This window comes from Mustela nivalis (assembly GCF_964662115.1).
Source record: "Mustela nivalis genome assembly, chromosome: 8".
In the NCBI taxonomy this organism is placed as follows: domain Eukaryota; kingdom Metazoa; phylum Chordata; class Mammalia; order Carnivora; family Mustelidae; genus Mustela; species Mustela nivalis.
The window spans coordinates 85,691,088-85,711,742 of NC_139027.1; the positions used below are offsets into that span (position 1 = coordinate 85,691,088).

The 20,655-nt window shown below is 38.4% G+C and overlaps 1 long non-coding RNA gene across 1 annotated transcript in view; it reads left to right on the forward strand.

Annotated features, from left to right (window-relative positions):
* The window catches only part of LOC309871121, a 59,264-nt gene extending 39,940 nt beyond the window's left edge, over positions 1–19,324 (forward strand). Inside the window, exon 3 of the long non-coding RNA XR_014315045.1 lies at positions 19,130–19,324. This is a non-coding gene — a long non-coding RNA (uncharacterized lncRNA). The remainder of the gene's footprint in view (positions 1–19,129) is intronic.
* The last annotated feature ends 1,331 nt before the right edge of the window (positions 19,325–20,655 follow it).

Sequence of the window (20,655 nt, forward strand, 5' to 3'; positions counted from 1 at the left end):
AGTTATTAATTGGTTTTATTCTTTGATTTTGTTATTAATTGGTTTATATTAAGTAGTTTATATAATATGGTTATATTAATTGGTTTATATTGTTGATTTTGTTATTAATTTCTTTATATATTAGATCTTGTTGGATAGACCCTTTAAGTATGATATAGTGTCCTTCCTCATCTCTTATTGTTGTCTTTGGCTTAAAATATAATTTGTCTGATATAAGGATTGCTACTCCAGCTTTCTTTTGATGTCCATTAGCATGGTAAATTTTTTTCCATCCCCTCACTTTAGATTTGGAAATGTTTTTGGGTCTAAAATGAGTTTCCTGCAGACAGCATATCTATGGGTTTTGTCTTTTTTTATCCATTCTGATACCCTGTGTCTTTTGATTGGGACTTTTGGCCTATTTATACTCAGAGTCACTATTGAAAGCTATGAATTTAGTGCCATTTCATTGCCTATAAGTTGACTGTTACTGTATAGTGTCTCTGTTTTTAATTAGAGGTCCCCTTTCAGTATTTCCTGTAGGTTTGGTTTGGTGTTTGCAATTCTTTTAGTTTTTGATTGTTCTGTAAGCTTTTTTATTTCTCCTTCTATTTTCTTTTTCTTTCTTTTTTTTTTTAAGATTTTATTTATTTATTTGGCAGACAGAGATCACAAGTAGACAGAGAATTAGGCAGAGAGAGAGGAGGAAGCAGGATCCCTGCTGAGCAGAGAGCCCAATGTGGGGCTCGATCCCAGGACCCTGGGATCATGACCTGAGCCGAAGGCAGAGGCTTTAACCCACTGAGCCACCCAGGCGCCCCTTCCTTCTATTTTCAATGACAACCTTATTGGATATAGTATTCTTGGCTGCATATTTTCTCATTTAGTGCTCTGAATATATAATGCCAGTCCTTTCTGGCCTGCCAAGTCTCTGTGGATAGGTCTGCTGCCAATCTAATAATCCTACCATTATAGGTTACAGACCTCTTGTCCTGAGATGCTTTCAGGATTTTCTCTTTGGTTCTGAGACATGCATATTTTACTATTAGATGATGCAGTGTTACCTGTTTTCGAGGGGGATTCTCTGTTCCTCCTGGCTTTTGATGCTTGTTTTCTTTCCCAAATTATGGAAATTCTGTACTATAATTTGCTCCAACATACCTTCTTCCCCCTTCTCTCTTTCTTTTTCTTCTTGGATCCCAATTATTCTAATATTGTTTTGTCTTATTGTATCACTTATCTTTTGCATTATTCTCTCATTATCCAGTAGTTTTTTATCTCTCTTTTTCTCAGCGTCTTTATTCTCCATCATTTGGTCTTCTATATCACTAATTGTCTCTTCTTCCTCATTTATCCAGCAGTAAGAGCCTCCATTTTTTATTGCACCTCATTAATAGTTTTTTTTTTTATTTCAACTTGGTTTTCTTGATTTTCTTTTATTTCTCTAGAAAAGGATTTTATTTCTTCAGAAAGGGATTCTCTAGTATCCTCTATGCTTTTTTCGAGTCCAGCTAGCATATTTATAATTGTCATTCTGAACTCTAGTTCTGACATCTTACTAATGTCTGTAATGATTAGGTGCCCAGCAGTAGGTACTGCCTCTTGTTCCTTTTTTTTTTTTTTTTTGGGAGGTTGAGTTTTTCCACCTTGTCATTTTGTCCAGGGAAGAATACATGAATCAGAGTACAAAATGCTAAAAGGGTAAAAATGACCCTAGAAAAATATATACTAACCAATTCAGAAGAGACCCAAACCCTGGAGGAGAAAAAAGGGGGGAAAAATGATTAGGCTGGTGAATAGAACAGAAACACACACTTGATTTGGGGCGTATTTTGGTCTGTTAGAAGAAACTGACTCCCAAAATTTTAAAGAAAGGCATATATCTATATCTATATCTATATCTATATCTATCTATATATATGATGAAGGGATGGAATATAACTGTAAAGATGAAAATTATAAACGATTTTAAAAAAGGAATTGATGAAGTAAGAAGTTGGTTGGAAAAAGGACAGAGCAAAAAAAAGGAGAGAATATGATCAGGCTGAAGACTAGAACAAAGCCGTATGCTAGATTGAGTGTATATTTTGCTCTGTTAGAAGAAATTGTATCCCCAAATTTTAAAGAAAAAAAAAGTACATGTATAAAAAAATAAGGTTAAATGAATACAAAAAGGAAAATTAGATCAGATTTTTTAAAAGGTATTGATAAGATAAAATAGTTAAAATACATTAAAATAGGAAAGAAGAAATATTAAAAAAATAGAAAAAAACACAAGGATTTAAAACAGTTAACTTTCAAAGACTAAAGAATCATGGGAAAAAAAGCCATGAATTCTATGTGCTGTATTCCCCTAACATTTCTGTTTTGCATTTCTCTTTGATCAGAAAACTTGGTCTTGGCTGGATGTTCTTGCTAATCTTCTAGGGGAGGGGCACAGTGATTCTCAAATGTCTTTGCCTGAGGTGGAATTGCACTGCCCTTGCCAGGGGCCAGGCTAAATAATCTGTTCAGGTTTGCACTTGGTAGCTTTTGTTCCCTGAATTCTTTCCTAGAGTTTGAAGGAGGAGAAGAAGATGGCGGCCACTAGTCTCCAGCCAGAGGAGCTGAGCACTCAGGGCCCCACTCCTCAGTGTACCCTCAGAGAAAAGCAGTCCATCCCTCCTGTCTCCCTGATCTCTGGCCAAGTTCCATGCTCACCCAGCCTGTGACCAAGCTTTTCTATCTCTGGTGCATGGCCCCCTTTAGAGGCTCTAAACCCAGAAGATTTCTGCAGTGTGCTCCTGCATCACTTTTCCTGGAGGAGGAAGGTGAGTCTCCCCTGATCTGCCACTTGTGGAGTCCCTGCTCAAAGGGCAGTGTCCCAACTGTGGCTTGGATCACGGTTTAAGGTAAACCCGAGCTTAGAGCCCTCTTCTTAGTTCCATCTCTGCATCCAGCTTCCCCACTCTGATACCTGGCAGCTCTGCCACACTTAGACACCCCTCATCTTTCTGTAACCCTGAGATACCTGAGACCACAGTGTCCCAGCGAGGCCCCCTCCACCACCCTGCCTTAGCCTCTGGAGCCATGTCCGTCCACAGAGAGGACTTCTAAAAGTTCTGATTTTGTGCTCTGCTGCTCTGCCACTTGCCAGGAGCCAGCCCCTCCCCCTCAGTCTATCTTCCCACGTATCACCTCAGATTCACTTCTCCATCTGTCCTACCTTCCAGAAAGTGGTCGCTGTTCTGTTCATAGAATTTCTTCTATTCTTCTCTTTGATCTGTTGAGTTTATAGGTGTTCAGAATGGTTTGATAACTATCTAGCTGAATTTCTGGGACCAGATGAAATTTAGGTCTCCTAGTCCTCTGCCATCTTGTGACTCCATAATTGACTTTTGTATGTTAACTTCATGTCCTCAAATTTTGCTATAACCACTTACTAGTTCCAGGATATTTTTTGTTTTTGTTGTTGTTGGTTCTTGGGGATTTTCTACAAAAACAATCTTGTCTGTGCACAAGTACATATTCCTTCTCAATTTGTATATCTTTTCTTTTTTTTAAACTGATTGCATTATCTAGGACTTTCAATAGGAAGTGGTAAAAAGGAATATATCCCTGCCTTATTCCTGGTCTTTGGGGGAAAGTTTCTGACCACTGAGTAAGTTGTTACCTGTAGGCATTTCACTGATGTATTTTGTCAAATTGTGAATACTTCTATTCCTAGTTTGCTGAGAATTTTTATCATAGATGTGTGTTGGATTTTAGCAAATGCTTTTTTACATCTATTGTGTAATTATATGTTTTTTTCTCTTTTAATGTGTCTCTTCTTACTTACATGGTTTCTGAAGGGAAATCTAATGTAATTTTTTTTTGTTGTTTCTTTACATCTTAGATATTTCCCCCCTCTAAATTCATTCAAGATAGTCTTTTTCTCTTTGATTTTTTTATAAGTTTGAATATGATATTCTGAGGGATATATATATATATATATATTTATATATATATGACCATTTATTCCATTAAGGGTTCTCTAAGCTTCCTAGAACTGTGATATAATGCCTTTCATTAATTTTAGATGATTCTCAACCATTAGTCATTCAAATATTTCCTATATTCCCTTCTTTCACCTCCTTCTTATATTTCTATTATACACATGGTATTCCTTTTGTAATTGCCTTTCAGTTTTTAGATATTTTGTTTCCTTGATTCCATTTCTGTTTTCTCTTTAATTTTCAGTTTGCAAAATTTCTAATGATATATTTTCAAGCTCACATTCTTTTGTCAGCTGTTTCTAGTCTATTAAGAGCCGGCTAACGGCATTTCCTATTTATCTTCTAGTGTTTTTGATTTCCTGTTGATCCTAAAGTTTCCATCTGTTACAGATAACAGATATATTACTTATCTGTTTTTACATGTCCACTTTTTTCCATTTGATTCTTAGCATATCAATCATAGTTATTTTAAATTCTTAATCTGATAATTCCAAAATATTTGTCATACTTTATTTTTCTTTTCTTTTGTTTTCTCTTCTTCTTCTTAAAGAGAGAAAGAGAGAGAGAGAGCAGGGGGAGGGGCAGAGGGAGAGGGGAAGAGAGACAATCCCAATCAGACTCCACATAGAGTGTGGAGCCCAATACAGGGCCTGATCTCACCACCCAAAACCATGATCTGAGCTGAAATCAAGAGTCAGATGCTCAACAGACTGAGCCACCCAGGTACCCCAGCTGTCATACTGGTTCTGATGTCTATTCTTTCTCTGCAAAGTATGGTTTTGCCTACTAACATGCTATATGCAATTTGTTGTTATATATGAAAAATCATGTATTAGGTGAAAAGAATTGAGATATCAGGCCTTTAGTGTGAGGGTTTGTTTTATGGCTAGGAGTTTGATTCTGTTTACTCTGTGTTCTAACTATAGTGTTAGTGACTAAACTTTCCTCTATTGTCCTTGTTTTTGTCTTCTCTATTGTCTTTTTGTTTTCCTAGAAACTTTTTCTTAAACATGGTCTGAGGCTTGCAGTTCTTTTCTCTGTGATCCATTATTATACTACTATAATGACTTTGTTAGGTTAGCATGTATTAGTGGAGCACAGTGCACTGGATGGTGGACTGTAGTTCAACAACAAACTACAAGAGAAACTGAAATAAAGAAGCTTATTACTCACAGGTCCTGGAAGAAGTACAGGGAATGCCTTGAGGGGTTACAAGAGAAGGTCAAGGTGGAGTGCAAATAGAGTGATAGGACCTGGAGTGTATACCTTTATTATGACTCATAGGCTGAGTGCTTTGTGGTTGTGGTTCCCAGGCCAGAGCTAGACTGGTCAGTTCAAACCAGCTGACTAGGGGGTTGGTAAGTCCCTTAGAGGTCCAAGGGGGCACATAAGAGGAAGGCCCTGTGAGGTGGAGGAGACTTTTGATCATAAGGGCTGTTGGTGAAATCATATCAAAGAGTTATATTTATTTGTGACCCTCTGGTCTACTATCTGGGGCATGAACTTGCATCAGGTGCTAGTGTCAGTTTAAAGTCTCTGCAGGCCACTTGGCCAAACTAAATGGATTCTAAACTCTCAATATCTATAGATATGGTACAGATGTCCAGTGAATAGAAAGCATTCTATAGCCCTATGATTAGGTCTCAATATGTTAGTGAGTCTCTGCCCTCAGACTATAGCCTTCATGATGAGTATTTCTCAGCATCTTTTCCCTCTTAGGTGAGACAGGAAGTTTTCTGAGGCTGGATTTGGATATTTTCTTTCCCTTAAACTCTAGTAAAACTGAAATATGTTAGGCTCTGGTAAAATAGTTTCTCTTGAGTTGAGTATTTAGGATAACATCACTTTGGGTATACTTCAAAATAAGGATTACTTTTCCCTTTCACCTGCCGGAAAAAGGAGGGCATTTTTCTCTGAGCTCCACTGTGAGAATCTGATGAGGTTCTTGGAACTAGAGTTGACAAATGTATGTGGGTCCTCCATATTTATCTCTCAAGCTTGTCCACACTGAGCCTGTAACAATTCATCAATTACAGTTTAAGTTTTCCTATCAGTTTGTGGCTTCAGTAGCTTCAGGTTCTGCTAAGCTGTGAGGCTCTGTATTTTCTTGTCTGTCTTTCCAGTGTTGGGGAGGCTGATCTATAAAGAGTTGTTGATTTTTGGTTTGTAGCTCTTTGTTGTTGCATGCATGGGAGGGATAACTTTCAACCTCTTTACATGTTGAACCAGAACCTGGAAACCCTTTTTCATTCTTCTGGTGCTGAGATCTTAAGTTGCCTCTGTAAGGATTTTTTTTTTTAAGGATTTAATTTAATTTAATAAGGATTTTATTTTATTTATTTGAGAGAGAGAGAGAGAGAATGAGTAGGGGGAGGAGCAGAGGGAGAGGAAGAAGGAGACTCCTTGCTGAGCAGAGAGCCCATTGCAGGACTGGATCCCATGACCCTGAAATCATGACCTGAGCTGAAGGTGGACACTTAACGGCCTGAGTCACCCAGGTAACCCTCCTCTGTTAGGATTTTAAGAGACAGAAGAGCTTTGCTAGCTTAAGAAAAGACTAGCCAAGACTAACCTAGAATGTGGGAGCCTGAAGGCAGAGTCCAGTGGGAGGATCTGGCATCGACCTTTGGTTTCTGGGGGAAGTCAGCCATATAATGCCTTGATTTCCATCACTTAGCTGGTTCTTAGGGTTTTATTTTATTTTGTTTTTGTTTGTTTATTTTTTTAGAGAAGGCAGGGCAGAGGGAGAGAGAGAGAGATGAGGAGAAAATCTTAAGCAGGCTCCATACCAAGCAAGGAGCCCGATGCAGGCTTTCATCCCAACACCTGAGATCATGACCTGAGCTGAAATAAAGAGCTGTATGTTTCACATACTGGACCACCTAGGCGCCCCTAGCTGGTTCTAGTTTGATCACCGATACAACAATCACTGTACTGCCAGCTACTTCCTTCATGTCTCCACATCATGGCTTAACAGCTGTCATTTTGATATAACCTTGTATTTTTGCCAAGAACTCCTAGCTGATTTTCTGTGACAATTATTAAATCTGGACTCAATAGACTTGAATCAGAGTTCTAATTCCTCAGATTATTAGTGTTATATTCATGGGTCAACAGTTAAGCAGTCTCTCCTTGATTTAGGGACCGCATGTTGTGATGAAGAGAAAGCTAGGTCAGAGAGCTAAAGACCTAAATCCTAGCCCCAATTCTTACCACTGAAATGTTTTGGGGCAAGTTCATCTTCTGTGAGCACCAAGGAGGTTGGGCTCTATTCTTAACCAAAGCTTCGCCTTAATTACCTACTCCGTGGCTGTGAGGCACTGGAATGGGGGAGAGGTAGGCACTTGGGCAAAGAAAATATGAGTATACCATTCAGTAGAAGAGATGGAGATGGAAGTAAACAATTATAGTATAGCAGGATATTGGATTATAGTAGGATTTGCCTGAAAGGAAGTGTGATTTAAATCTGCCTAGGAATACTGAGTATTCAAACTGTGTAGAAATTGAGGTTGGGTGGGATGGAAAGGTGCAGAGAGGGAGGAAGGGACATTCTGGATCAAGCAGTGCAAGTCTATGCAGGGGGTTCTGGCTCTATGGTGAAATATTGTTTGCATGTTCAGTAGCTCTCTTGCACCTGTGGCATCTTTAGAGCTCCATGCAAAAAGGGATATGCTCACACTCAGCCAGAGTCTTCTTTGCCTCAAGCCCAGTGTTACATTACCCTACCAGTTAACATCTCGCGCATCCCGTAAATGGCAGATCAAGTGCCATGCCCTATAGAGGTGCTTTCTGATGGATTTCCACTTAATCAAAACAAATTTTTAAAAGTACTTTGATTGTTGGTTTACGTATATCTTTTTCAACCGACCCTTAGCTCCTTTCTGACAAGGAGTCTGGCCTTTCATCAGAACATAGCTGACCTCTAACCCTGACATTGCCATGGCACATGCCCAGAAATGCTCTTGTGGATGATGCTTACTGCAGTATTTAATACAGAACTTGAGTTTCACAGTATGGATTTAATCTCCTCTATTTAATATTTGTTGAATTGAGCAGGTTAATTAACCTCTCTGGATTTCAGTTTTCTAAAAATAATAATAATAATAATAAATTATAAGGATGGAATGCATGTACCACACTTAGAACAGGGTCTTATAGAGTGACCATTCCATGAAGGACAGCTATTCATAATAATCATTTGTTGAGTGGATGAAAAAGGATTTCTAGGCAAAACACTGGAGACTGAGACTGTCCCAGCTTTTCGGAGACATCGCACATTGTAGTCCTCTCTATGACCACCCCCTTCACATAGAACATGGCTTCCCTAGGAGTGTTGATTAGGCAAGCTGACCTCCGTAGTTCTCAATGACTTCAACCATGAAAAGGTTGGTGTGAGGACTAAATTAGTCAATGTACATGTAAATTCTTGGAACACTTATTGGCCCAAGATAATCATTCAGTAAGTTGTAACTAGTATTATTAGTCACATTAGGAATAGAATAGTGGTAGGACAAATTACATCCTGGGGTGGTTTTGAGGCTTGTATAAGGTGATGTATATGAAGCATGTGGCCCATGCCTGGTAGAAAGAGTCCTTAATAAAGGGTAACTGTTCCTTTGTCCCTCTCATGGTGTTTGTCCCATTCCATTTCTGATGAACTCCCTCTTTCCTTCTCTGCCAGTCCTGAAAACCCCCTTTCCAGTGTTTTCCCATTTCTAACACTCTCTCATTCTGAGATAAGACACTATGATTTATCTGCAAGAAACCCAAGGCATTTTTCATAGAATTTTTGCTTTAAAGAAGGATACACATTCATCAAAAGTTCGTGTGTGATGTTCCAAAGACCTGTGTGCTTCACTTCATGACTATTCAAAGATGGGCAATTTGCTTGATTCTTCTTTTAGAGTTTTCATCCAGATGTTTGGTGTTACTTGACAAGCAGAGTGCCTGCATGTCGCTCTTTTGTCAGTGTTGAAAGCTATTTGTGAATATACTTGAAATCAAATAACAAAGATATACTCCTCCTTAGCTTTTCTTTTCATTACATAATCGTATTAGTATTCTTGAATTACAAAGCCAACCACAACAGTCATCTGGATGGCAACTTGCATCACATGAATTATAAATCCAAGACAGCCTAGCCTTCTCTCCAAACAGACATGAGAGCTACTACCCAGTCATATACTCTCTGTATTTCCTCCCTCTCTGTTTGAGACATGATATGAGTTTATGAAGGAGGGAAAAAAAAAAAGGAGATGAGTAAAAAGTTAAATAAAGAAGAAAACAAGACCAGGAGTGAGATGGTGGGGTTGAAAGTTAGATTCTATGTCTACAAATTGGCAAAAAACCATGTATACAAGGACTCCCCTCCCTCTCCTGCTCAAGATTGTCTTTGGTACAGTGAGGCAAAATCACGGTTAAACAGTAAACGCAACTATCACGATTCCTGACTTCATTTAGCCTCACTGCATTTATTAAAGCTTATATTTAACATCTTGCCTATCCAAAATATAACATATGGACCATGTGGGTGAGTGTGCTAGCAGATCCTTTACTTGGGCAGCCTTTGATTGTGGAGGCTTCAAAATAACCTGAATATTAAATTGCTAATTTTTTTTAAACTTTGACTTTTTAAAAACCCATGTAAAAGAAGAGGAAATACACTATAGGTTAAGGATTTCTTCAGATCTCCAGGACAGGCTAACAGGGCAAGGAGATCTTGGAAGGGCAAAGAATTTGAGATGCCCTAGGAGAGGAGGTGCATCCATGGGGGCAGAGCTGAGGGCAGAGACTTTCTAACCCAGATGGTGAGGGCCTGGAGGCTTTTGAACCTCAACAAGGAATTTATTCAAACTGTTGTTGTGTGTGAATGTGTTTGTGAGTGTGTTTACAAGTCAGGAAACCAACAAAAAGAAAGGAGTTCTTTATTAGCATCTCAAAAAGAAAAATTCCAGGGTTACACCTAAAAATCTAGTCATTATTTCTGCGTTGCCTCTGTAAAGTTTCCATCCTTTGAAAGAAGGCAGCTACTGAGTTTAGTTCAAAAAGTCAAAGGAGAACAAATCACCTCTTGCAGTCTTTTTAGCGCATGTTTTAAGCCAGGCGTGTTTATCACGATTTCCCGCTCCCCAAACTCTTCTGCTTCCTTTTAATAAAACCTATATAGTGGAAGGCCGTGGCTAAGAAAGAAGAGATAAGAAAACCTGGCAGATGTAGAACATACAGCAAGTTGTATGAATGTTATAGATCAACCTTACACTTTAAAAATTGAATTTCATGCTAATGAGAACTTGAAAACTAGGACTTTTAAACACTTTTACAATGTGTTCAAATAAAAATAGTTCATTGCATTATGGAAAAGTTGTAGTTTCTACTTTTGAAATACTAACACTGCTTTAATATGAAGACTTCTTACTTCAAAAATGTGCACTTTGGGGACGCCCGGGTCGCTCAGTCGGTTGAGCATCCGATTCTTGGTTTCCACGCAGGCCATGAGCTCAGGGTTGTGCTCGGTGCGGCATCTGCTTGAGATTCTTTCCCTCTGTCCCTCCCCACCATGTGCTCATGTTCTCTCTTTCTCCCTCGAAAATAAATATTTTTAAAAATGTGCATTTTTTTTTGCATTTTGCTTAATCCATATAATTTCAATGTAATTGTTGATCCAAGCTGTTAAATTTCCAACATCATATTTTGAATAGAAGTTAGGTTTATCTGGCCTCTGCAGGTCACTGTTAGAAGCTATACATAAAGCCCCTCCCGTAACATTGGCTTCTCTGTCTCCCTCCCCAGAGTCTGAAGAACACAGAGTGTCTGCAGGTGGGCAGATTAGGACTTGAAATTTTTTCCCACACAAGCCTTGGGTTCTCAAAGAAAACATTTGAATAAACTTTCATCACTGTTTCTTTAGGTATGAAGCAGAAACAATGACGCCTACTCTGTAGTGTTGTATGAGGATTAAACAAGTCAACGAATATGTCTTAAATATCTGGCCCATGGTGTGAGGAAAGGTTTTCCTGTGAAGACCACTGTCTGAGCGTAGACCCCATTCCCCCCACCAGCAGGGCTCTTCCCCCGGGGCCCGCTTTTGTTTTGACTAACCTCTGACTGAAATTTAATGTTTTCTTCCACTATGAATGTAGGCAACAAATAACATCACTTTTGAGACTGGTCCAGAGGCAGAGCCTGTGGCTATTGGGAAGTACTGCTTAGATTTATTGGATGTTTTTCAGTCCCACCTCTTTTTTTTGAAGCGTTGACATTCTATGGTGAAGGTAGGCATATTGTGGGTCGAAGACCACATCCAGTTCTCTGCCCGTTTTTGTGAAAAATGAAAACAAAAACAAAACCACTATGGTACTAACATAGCCATGCCCCCCCACTTTTTTTTTACTTCTGTCTAGGGCTGCTTTGTCTGACAGAGACAGAATTGGCTAGTTTCCACAGAGACCCTATATTCTGCAAGCTTAACATTTTGCCATTTGTCCATTTAAGGAAAACTTTGTTGACCCTGGTATAGTAAATGCAGCAACTATGACACATTAGATCATTGCTGATTCATACACAGTTTTTTTTCTCAGATAGAAATGGATAGCCAAAAAAACATTCAGCAAGGCCCTATTTGAAGCCCGCAACAAAGTTAGACACAGGGGATTTAAATATGAACAACAACTACAACATGAAAAATGTCATTGCTCTAAAGTCTTTCCAGTTGAAAGGGGGACACAGGTAAGAAAACAAGCTACCCACAACTGTGGGTAGAGCTATGACATAAGAAACCATTGGCACCCCATGAGGAAATTTGACAGGATGTCAACCTAGTGGCCAGTTCGTCTGTGTTGTTACGACAGTAAGAAGTCCAGGAAATGCACACTGTGTGCTCCTTCCCTCAGAACATTCACATTTGCTTCATGGAGTCACACTAACTCATGACACACTGGCGAGGTGGGCGCACAGTAGTTACTCAAAAGGTCATGGATGACTATCGGCTATGAGCACAATGTATGACAGTAGGAGAGCACGGGCTGTGAACAACCTCACAGAAGAGGTAGGAACTGGATTTGTCCTGACCCTCAAACATCTCTGCATCTCACTGAAGGTTTAGTTACTCACTGGTCTCGGTCAAATTTGCCTGACAGCCTGACTCTGGAAGAGACAGAGGTAATATTATACATAGCAATATCAACTTTACAAATAATTTCCTAAGATGAGGTTTTTTTTTTTTTATAGTCATCTGATGTTTACTTTGTCATAATTGTTTTCATAGGGGACTTAGTGTTTAGATGACACTAAGTAACTTATATTTTCCTTCTCAAAGGACAAAATTTGATGATTAAGCCTCCACTTGGCCTGAGCATATCCTTCCTGATTTTATTTTATTTTTTTTTAAATATTATTTATTTATTTATTTGACAGACAGAGAGGCAGACAGAGAGAGAGGAGGAAGCAGGCTCCCGGCTGAGCAGACAGCCTGATGCAGGGCTGGATCCCAGAACCATGGGATCATGACCTGCGCCAAAGGCAGAAGCTTTAACCCACTGAGCCACCCAGGCGCACCTCCTTCCTGATTTTATAGCTATTTATCATCAGCTATTATCATTTAACTCCTAAACTTTGTTTTTCTTGTGGAAATGAATGAAAGTCACTATATATAAAGAAAAGAGGCTATTTATTCACAGCTAGGATCCTGTACCATCACATGTATTTTGGAGGGCTCCAATCCAGGCTGGGGAGTGCTGAAGCTTTATTGTGGAATAGAATGGAAGGCTGCAGGTGTGGCCCATTTGGAGTTTCATAGCATGGGGAAGTTGGAGGTCTGGTCACTAGAGTTGGGACATCTTAATGTGATTGTTTTGGGAGCATATTTGGCTTTCTGTGGTTGGTGTTGAGTTGGAAGCGAGGCCAAAATATACAGAAGCTGTCAGTCATCCTTGATCAAGTCCTGAAGGTACTGTGTCGATTGCCACAGGTGTTGAGGTCTGACTTCCCAGGTGGTGGCTACGGATTTTGGAGCAGGATTCTGTTGCTGACTACGGTCTGGCCACTGTTCGTATACTCAGTCTCTGACTTTCCCACCTGGGCGGTTTTAATTGTTTAGCCTACTCCACCCCCTAAATCATTTCAAATGTTCTTACTCTGATAAATCTTCAGTTTAGTTTCCTTTTCTTGAAGGACAGGGATAAGAGATGACCATTTGCTGCAAGTAGAGATTCTCCATAGGTTTATAGATAGGCAAGATACTGTTTCTGTTTTATTTTTTCTATCTGGAGAGGATTTGTTTTCATCTGTCTTCTTAATGTACTTTATTGTGTTAGATGTGTTGGCTTACTTATTTATTTTGATTTTTTTCTTCTAGTATTATTGCAATATAATTGGCACTGTGTAAGTTTAAAATGAGCAGCATCATGATTTGATATATGTATATATTGTGAAATGAATAGAAATAGGAGAAACAATTTTAAATTTAACTCAGTTTTGGATCTGTAATTCATTCCTCAAGATATATTAGAAATGTAACTTTGTAACTATCATTTCAAGAATACAACCATTTTGTATGCCAAAAAATGCTTGTCACATTCCAGGCAATATAATCAAAGGTATGGATAATGCCAAAACTCCCATAGTAGGAGCTTGGAATGGTTGGTATAATTAATTCATCTTTCTGTTGCTCAGACAGTGAATATTTATCTATAAGGTATCTGTCTGACTTTAAGAGGAACTGTTTAATGTTCAATGAAATATGATCCTAGTCAGGCATTTAATCATAGAAAATATAGTCAAAACCCTAATATTACCCTATATGCTTCAAAATTATGCTGTTGATCCTAAAATTGCTAAGTATGTCAAGAACACAAACAAGTATGGATTTTGAAGGACAGTGTGTCTCCTTAATGTTACTGATGGCCAAAAACTTACTGGAACAATCTTTAGTTTCTAAGTTAGGAAGGCTTTTGTAGTAACAGAAAGAAAGAACGATGACATAGCATGTAATGTGTATGCTACATTTATTTAAAGAAGCACACAAAACAAACACATGCACTTTTTTTTTCTTTAAAGGCTTATAATTTAGTTGATAAGGCAGCTCTCTCTCCTCTTTTTTTTTTTTTTCAAAGATTTTTATTTAATTGACAGACAGAGATCACAAGTAGGCAGAGAGGCAGGCAGAGAGAAGAGGAAGCAGGCTCCCTGCTGAGCAGAGAGCCCGATGTGGGGCTCAATCCCATGACCCTGAGATCATGACCTGAGCCGAGGGCAGAGGCTTTAACCCACTGAGCCACCCAGGCGCCCCTAAGGCAGCTCTCTTTGATGGTGTTACAGAATCAAGAAAATAGTTTACCTCTATATTAGATTAAGGAAGCATGGATTCTTCTCATAGTTTTTATTTTCCAATATTTTACCTATAATCATTTTCCTTTAAACTCATATCCCAATTTTTTGAACTGTTGACTTCATTGGTTAAGTGTCTCCATGATCCACTTATCCTTACTCTCTTTCATGCCTCAGCAAAGAACTTTTTGGCAGCTAATAGCTAATGTTTCTCTTGGTATGCTTTTCCTTGCTGGTGTTGTGACCAAATCGTTCATAAATTTATTCTTGTGCTTTTAAATGCAAATTCAAGTCTGTGGGAGAGAAAATATTTTGAAAAATCTTGCCCCTCGCTTTGTGATTTGCATATTGGAACAACTCATGATCTACCTTTCAGATGCTTGCCGACCACAGCCTGCATGATGTACTCTGAACATTTCATAATTAAAATGGATTGTGTTACCTCTGGAGTTTCACTGAGATTTTCAATATATCCAATTAAATTTTATCTTTGAAGCCAAAATTACAATGAGTGGAGCGGTACATCAGTTACTATGTCTGGGTTGTTTGAAAATATTTAGAGATTATTTAAGGCGATAAATTTTGTTTGATAATGCTCTTTCTAGGTTTGGCTGAATTTAGCACCCTGTGACAATTTCTAAAGTACATGAATTTTCTGGAAGTGTTTTGAGCAGACTTTTTAATAGTATGTTATGGGCCAGTTAATTAAACACAATCAATGCATGTCACTATTAAAATGGTACTGAAAGTCGATAATCTTTGGGTTGAATATTATAATCTCCACATCTCATCTGCTCAGATACCTTATCACCTCCTTTTGGGGTATCAGCTCAGCTCTATTCCCATCCCTACCCTCTAATGGATTTTGCCATTCTATTTATATGAACATCTGAAGATATTAATAGGCAAATGGTGAAAAGAGGTCCCCAGAAAAGGAAAAAAAGCTATTTCTGTTCTCTCAGAGCATTACTGACTAGTTAGCTTGCTGAAGGTGGGAGATATCCAGAAAAAAAATGTTCCAGACTGTGTATCAGGTGTCTCTTATATGTCTCTTATATCTACTCCAGATCTTCTCAGATTCACCTATGTCCAGGGCCTTTGGCCAGTTGTCCTGGGTCCTATATAAAATATTTAATTTTTATTCAATCCAAAACAATTTTTAAAGTAAAAGGAGGTGCTTTCAACAATTATGCCTTGACCATAGACTTGAACAAGGACAGTGTCTGTTTAATCAGAATATATAGCCAAGCTAAGTTTGAACAAGTAACTTCTGGTGGCCATCATCTCACAGTGACTTCTGTTTGCCCTCTGCACCTATTACCAGAGCTTCTCTGTTGACTCTAAGGAGTAAGAACTCTGGTCTCTGCTTGGTGCGCAAGCAGGTGCAACTTAGATGTGTAAGAGAATTATTATTCTATGGAGCAAACCTTTGATCAGTGGGAAATAGGAACCAGGTGGCTACTGTCTACCCTGTTTCCTTGAATAGACTATGTAAGTGGTAGCTGCATAAAGAGCTCTTCAAAGATGTAATGGGCAAATGAATAGTCAGGCATGCTCTTTGTGAAGTGGTGGGCAGTTGTTCCTCATCCCCTGCTTTCTTCTCCCTTTCTTTCACTCTTGATTCATGTGATTGAACTTCCAGAAAAGCCCATGTTTTAAGGCTCTGTTCTCTGGGTCATGAAGCTAAGAAAATCCAGAATGCTTACATCCAGTCACTGTCCTAGAGAAATCCATTGACTACATTCCGGCTGGTGCCTCAGGAAATTAGCTCTTGGCAGTGGACAGCTGTAAAAATTAGAGGTCAGGGCCTTATGAAATAAGACCCTGACCCCTATCATATGAAATATGATTTTTATAAGACCAGACCTTTAGAAGATCTAACAGTTTCTGTGAAAACTCTCAACAGTAGAAGCCCATGGCAGCAGATCTTTAAACGTGTGAACAAAAGTAAAGTTTGAGAAATGTGGCTCCCACCCTGAGGGAAAAATTGTGAAAGAAGAGTATAGAAATGGAATGGCACCATAAGGTAAGGAAGTGGAGGAGTTGATCTACATGTAGAATGGCACAGAAGCAGTGATTCTGTAGGAAGCAGTTGTATGCGGGGGCTGAGGTGCAGAGAGCATGCGCTTTGGGGAAAGCAGCCAATCTGGAAACTTAGACCAGCTTCACTCCTTCCTACAAAAGTATCTTGCAGATAGGTTGGCTCCAAACTGCCCAGTCATATGAATGCTGTCGTAGAGAAGAAGCTATGCCCTCTTGTCTACAACGTCCATCTGAACAAAGATGCTATACTTGAAAGGGAAGAAATGAGCAGCAAAGATCACCAACAGAGAAAAGGTATTCTCCAGAAAAGTACTGTAATGAGAGAGATAGAAATTTCAAAAAAAAAATACCATTTTCAAAAATTTAAAATAAATCCCATTTTAAAAGGTATATGATGAAGCAGGAATGCAAGAACTCAGGAAAGAGAAGGAAGACAGAGTGGGTATGGAATATAGCCTAGAGGAACAGGATAGAAACATGACAAAACAACCAACAATCACCAGAATAAGGATGGAACTGGATAGGGTCCAAACATAAACTAAAAAAAAAAAAAAAAAATCAAACACTATGGAGAGTAGAGCTAGAAACACTCAGAAGGAAACAGGCAAAAAGTGTTAAAAATATTAGAGAACATGCAACAGTGAAACTGGCCCAAATAACTTATGTTAGATAGTGGTTTGACCATCTACCTCAGACTAAAGATAAAAATAATACATACACACCTATTGAATTCTAATTAATAGCTTTGTTTTCCACCGTCCTGTGGGTTAGTAATTCTGAAACTATTTCTGGGCATACTAGAATTGAACAAATACATAAATATATTGAAGATAATTGGCTTCAAGTTTCTCCTCTCCTATTGGGGAACTGGGTTACAAGCATGATGAACCTGAAATGAACCCTGTGATAGACAGTGGAATTGGAGGTGTCTGTATAATCTCATGGTCACACACACACACACACCCTCATCCATCCATATGTTTCCAATGCTCCTGGTTGAAGGGGCCTGGGAGCAAAAGGCCTCAGCACCAATCAGTACCTGGATATCGAGATCTAAATATCACTCTCTAATAAAGTGGCTCTGGGAATGTATCCCTTGGAGAAATGGCTGATTTTAAGGTTGTGACAAGGAAAGTGTAAGATGAGTAATAGAGCATCCTTTTGTGGGGAAGCAAGAAAGTAACTTTAAAAAATGAGGCAGAATCCCCCAAAGGCCCCAGGAACCAGCTTACAAAGCTGTCCCTGCTGGTCAGTTCTGGAAAAATGTAAGCATGAAAATAAATGACAGAAGGGAATTTTTAACTTCTTGGATAGAATGAGAATCAATCAGTGATGCTGATATGAATGAATGAATGAATGAATGAATGAGAAGGACAAGCTTCTCCTTACTGTGAAAACCAACGAGGAAAAGTAGAAGGAATGAAGGAGTTCAGAAATCACTGGCATAGAGCTGTTGATTCAAAACTTGTGGGTGGAAGCGTGAGACTATGTGAACATCCTGTTTCCATTCAAGTGTCTCTCCACAAGACAGTTATTAGTTACAAAGGGAAAAGAGATAAGTTCTTTATATATTTTGGAGAAAAAAGAAAAAAGAAATAGTACCTTTAGAGCAGAGAAACTTTTCGAACACCATATCCCTCAATGGATCAAATTTACTTTAAGACAAATCAAGATCTTGCTCTGACTCCTTGAGATCACAGCACCACGTCATTTCTGTCAAAAACACAGAACTACAACCAATTATGAGAAAACATCCAATTACACACATTGAGTGATACTCTCAAAATAACTGGTGAGTCATTAAAGAAAACAAAGTATAAAGAGTGCTTCAAATTAAAAGGGACTAAAGAGATGTGATAATTAAATATAATGTGTGACTCTTTATTGAATCTTGGATTGGGTGAGGGAGATGCCATGACAGACATTATTGAGATAATCATGAAATTTGAATAGAGACTGGGAATTAGATAATACAAGTGTATTAATACTAAATTTCCTGAAACTGGACATTGTTCTTGACCATGTAAAAAAAATAGCCTTGTTAAGGAATATACTGATATATTCAGGGCAAAAGAGTATAATGTCTACAACATACTCTCAACTGGTTAAAAAAATGTATAAACATGTGTGACTGCGTGCATGAGTGTGTGTGTAGAGAGAGAGATGGAACACATGCAAGTCATAAACAAATGGAGTGAAATACAAACAATGGGTGATTCTGTGAAAAGAGAAAATAAGTGCTTTCTGCTCTTGCAACTTTTCTATATGCTTGAAATGTTATCAAAATAAGTAAGAGAAAAATAATATAGATGATAGGCCAAAGACATGTGATACATGAGTTGCTGAAGAAAAGAAGCAAAATAGCAGAACTGAAAAATGTTTAAATATATAATACATTAACAGTTACCCCTGAATTAGGACACCTGGGTGGCTCAGTTGGTTGAGCAACTTTCTTCGGCTCAGGTCATGACCCTGGAGTCCTGGGTTTAGGTCCCCTCATTGGGCTCCCTGCTCGGCAGGGGGTTTGCTTCTTCCTCTGACCCTCTCTCTTCTCATGCTCTCTCTCCCTCTCTTTCTCAAATAAATAAATAAAATCTTAAAAAAAAAAGTTTCCCCTGAATCAATAGACAACTTAAGTTTTTATTTAGAGGGTACACCAAATCTCAAACTAGATTTAGCCAATCAATCCGAGTCGTTTTTTTGTAAAACCATTAGAGCTCGAGGTTAAAGAAAGAAATTTTCATGCAGCAGAGCAAAATAAGACACAAAGGTAGATGGGGAATCAACTTATTTATTTATTCTCTTCACAGCATCTTATGACAAAGACACCCAAAGAAACAAAGAGTAAGCTGAGGATTTGATATCAATCAAAACATCCTTCAAATATAAGGACAACATGCAAATAGTTTTGAACTTAAGCAAAATCTCTGTGAGTTCATCTAAGGAAGCTGCAAGAAGATGTTCTTTAGCTAACCAAAAACCCGAAGAGAAACTACGAAGAAAGAATTTCGGTAAGTAGAGCATATTTAACAATGAAGCAAAGAAGAACACAAATGTAGGTCCTACATAACCTGATAATGTAGATATGACACAACTGATACAAAGCATAAGTGCAAAGGGGAAAGAAATTGATAAAAAATAACCATGTTACTTGTACTAGTTGAAATCAAAGGATAAATGTTAAAACTGACAGATTTAGCCATAGGTGTGTGACACTGAGAAAGAGATGAAAATGCACGGGGACATGGCAGGACAGATCAAGGGACAACAAAGAAAACAACAACAACAAAACCCCTCTAGAAATTGACTCTAATTCAGATGTTACATGTGATGAATGAGGAAAGATAAAACATTCAACAATCTGGGATATGACCACGGGGCAGGCATCTGGAAAAAAAAAATGAAGTTAAATCCTATATCAAAAATAAAGTTCAGGTTATGCTCCAGGAAAAAGGACCCTAAAATCTCAGTGGCTTAATTTTACCTAACAAAGATTTCATTCTCGTTATTTATTGTTGTGGGCAGGTCTGTACTCTGCACAGGTCATCATTACGGTCCCTCTGGAATCCCAGCAGTCTAGGTGACAGCATTGCTAATTGCCTTGCTGGAGAGAAGAGAGAGAACAGAGCAAAGTATGGACTATCTCTTAAAGCTTCTGACCAGAAGCGACATAGACTGCTTCAGCTCACATTTCATTGGCCCAAACAGGTCACATGGTCAAATCTAGTGTCCAGAGCATGGGGAGGGAAAGGTACCAAATACTGTAAAATAGTCTTATAGTCTGAACTAGATAACACACTCTAGACTCAAGGTTGCATTTTAAATGGACCAAAGATTTTAATAGAAAAATGTGAAAGTAGGAGTGCCTGGTTGCCTTCAGCTCAGGTCATGAGCCCTGCATCCAGCTGCCTGCTCAGTGGGAAGCCTGCTTCTCCCTCTCCCACACTCACTGTTTGTGTTCCCTCTCTCACTGTGTCTCTCTCTGTCAAATAAATAAAATCTTTAAAAAAAAATGTAACTATGAAATGTACTAGAAGGTAGATGGAATAATCCTTTTTTTTTACTGTAGAGTAGGCCAGTTGCTTGTAACTACAAACTACATTCCAAAAGCCATTAAGGAAATGGATACATTTTATTATATGAACACCAAAAATGTTTTCTTCTGGAAAAAATTATAAATTCTGTCAAAAGACAAACTGCAACATGGTTAAGAGTATTTATAATTTATGACATAGTCAAAACATTAATCTCCCTAATATATAAAATGTTTCTATAATTCAGTAAAGCAGAGGACCAACAGTGTACTTAGGTAAAGAATTGAACAGATTGTTCACAG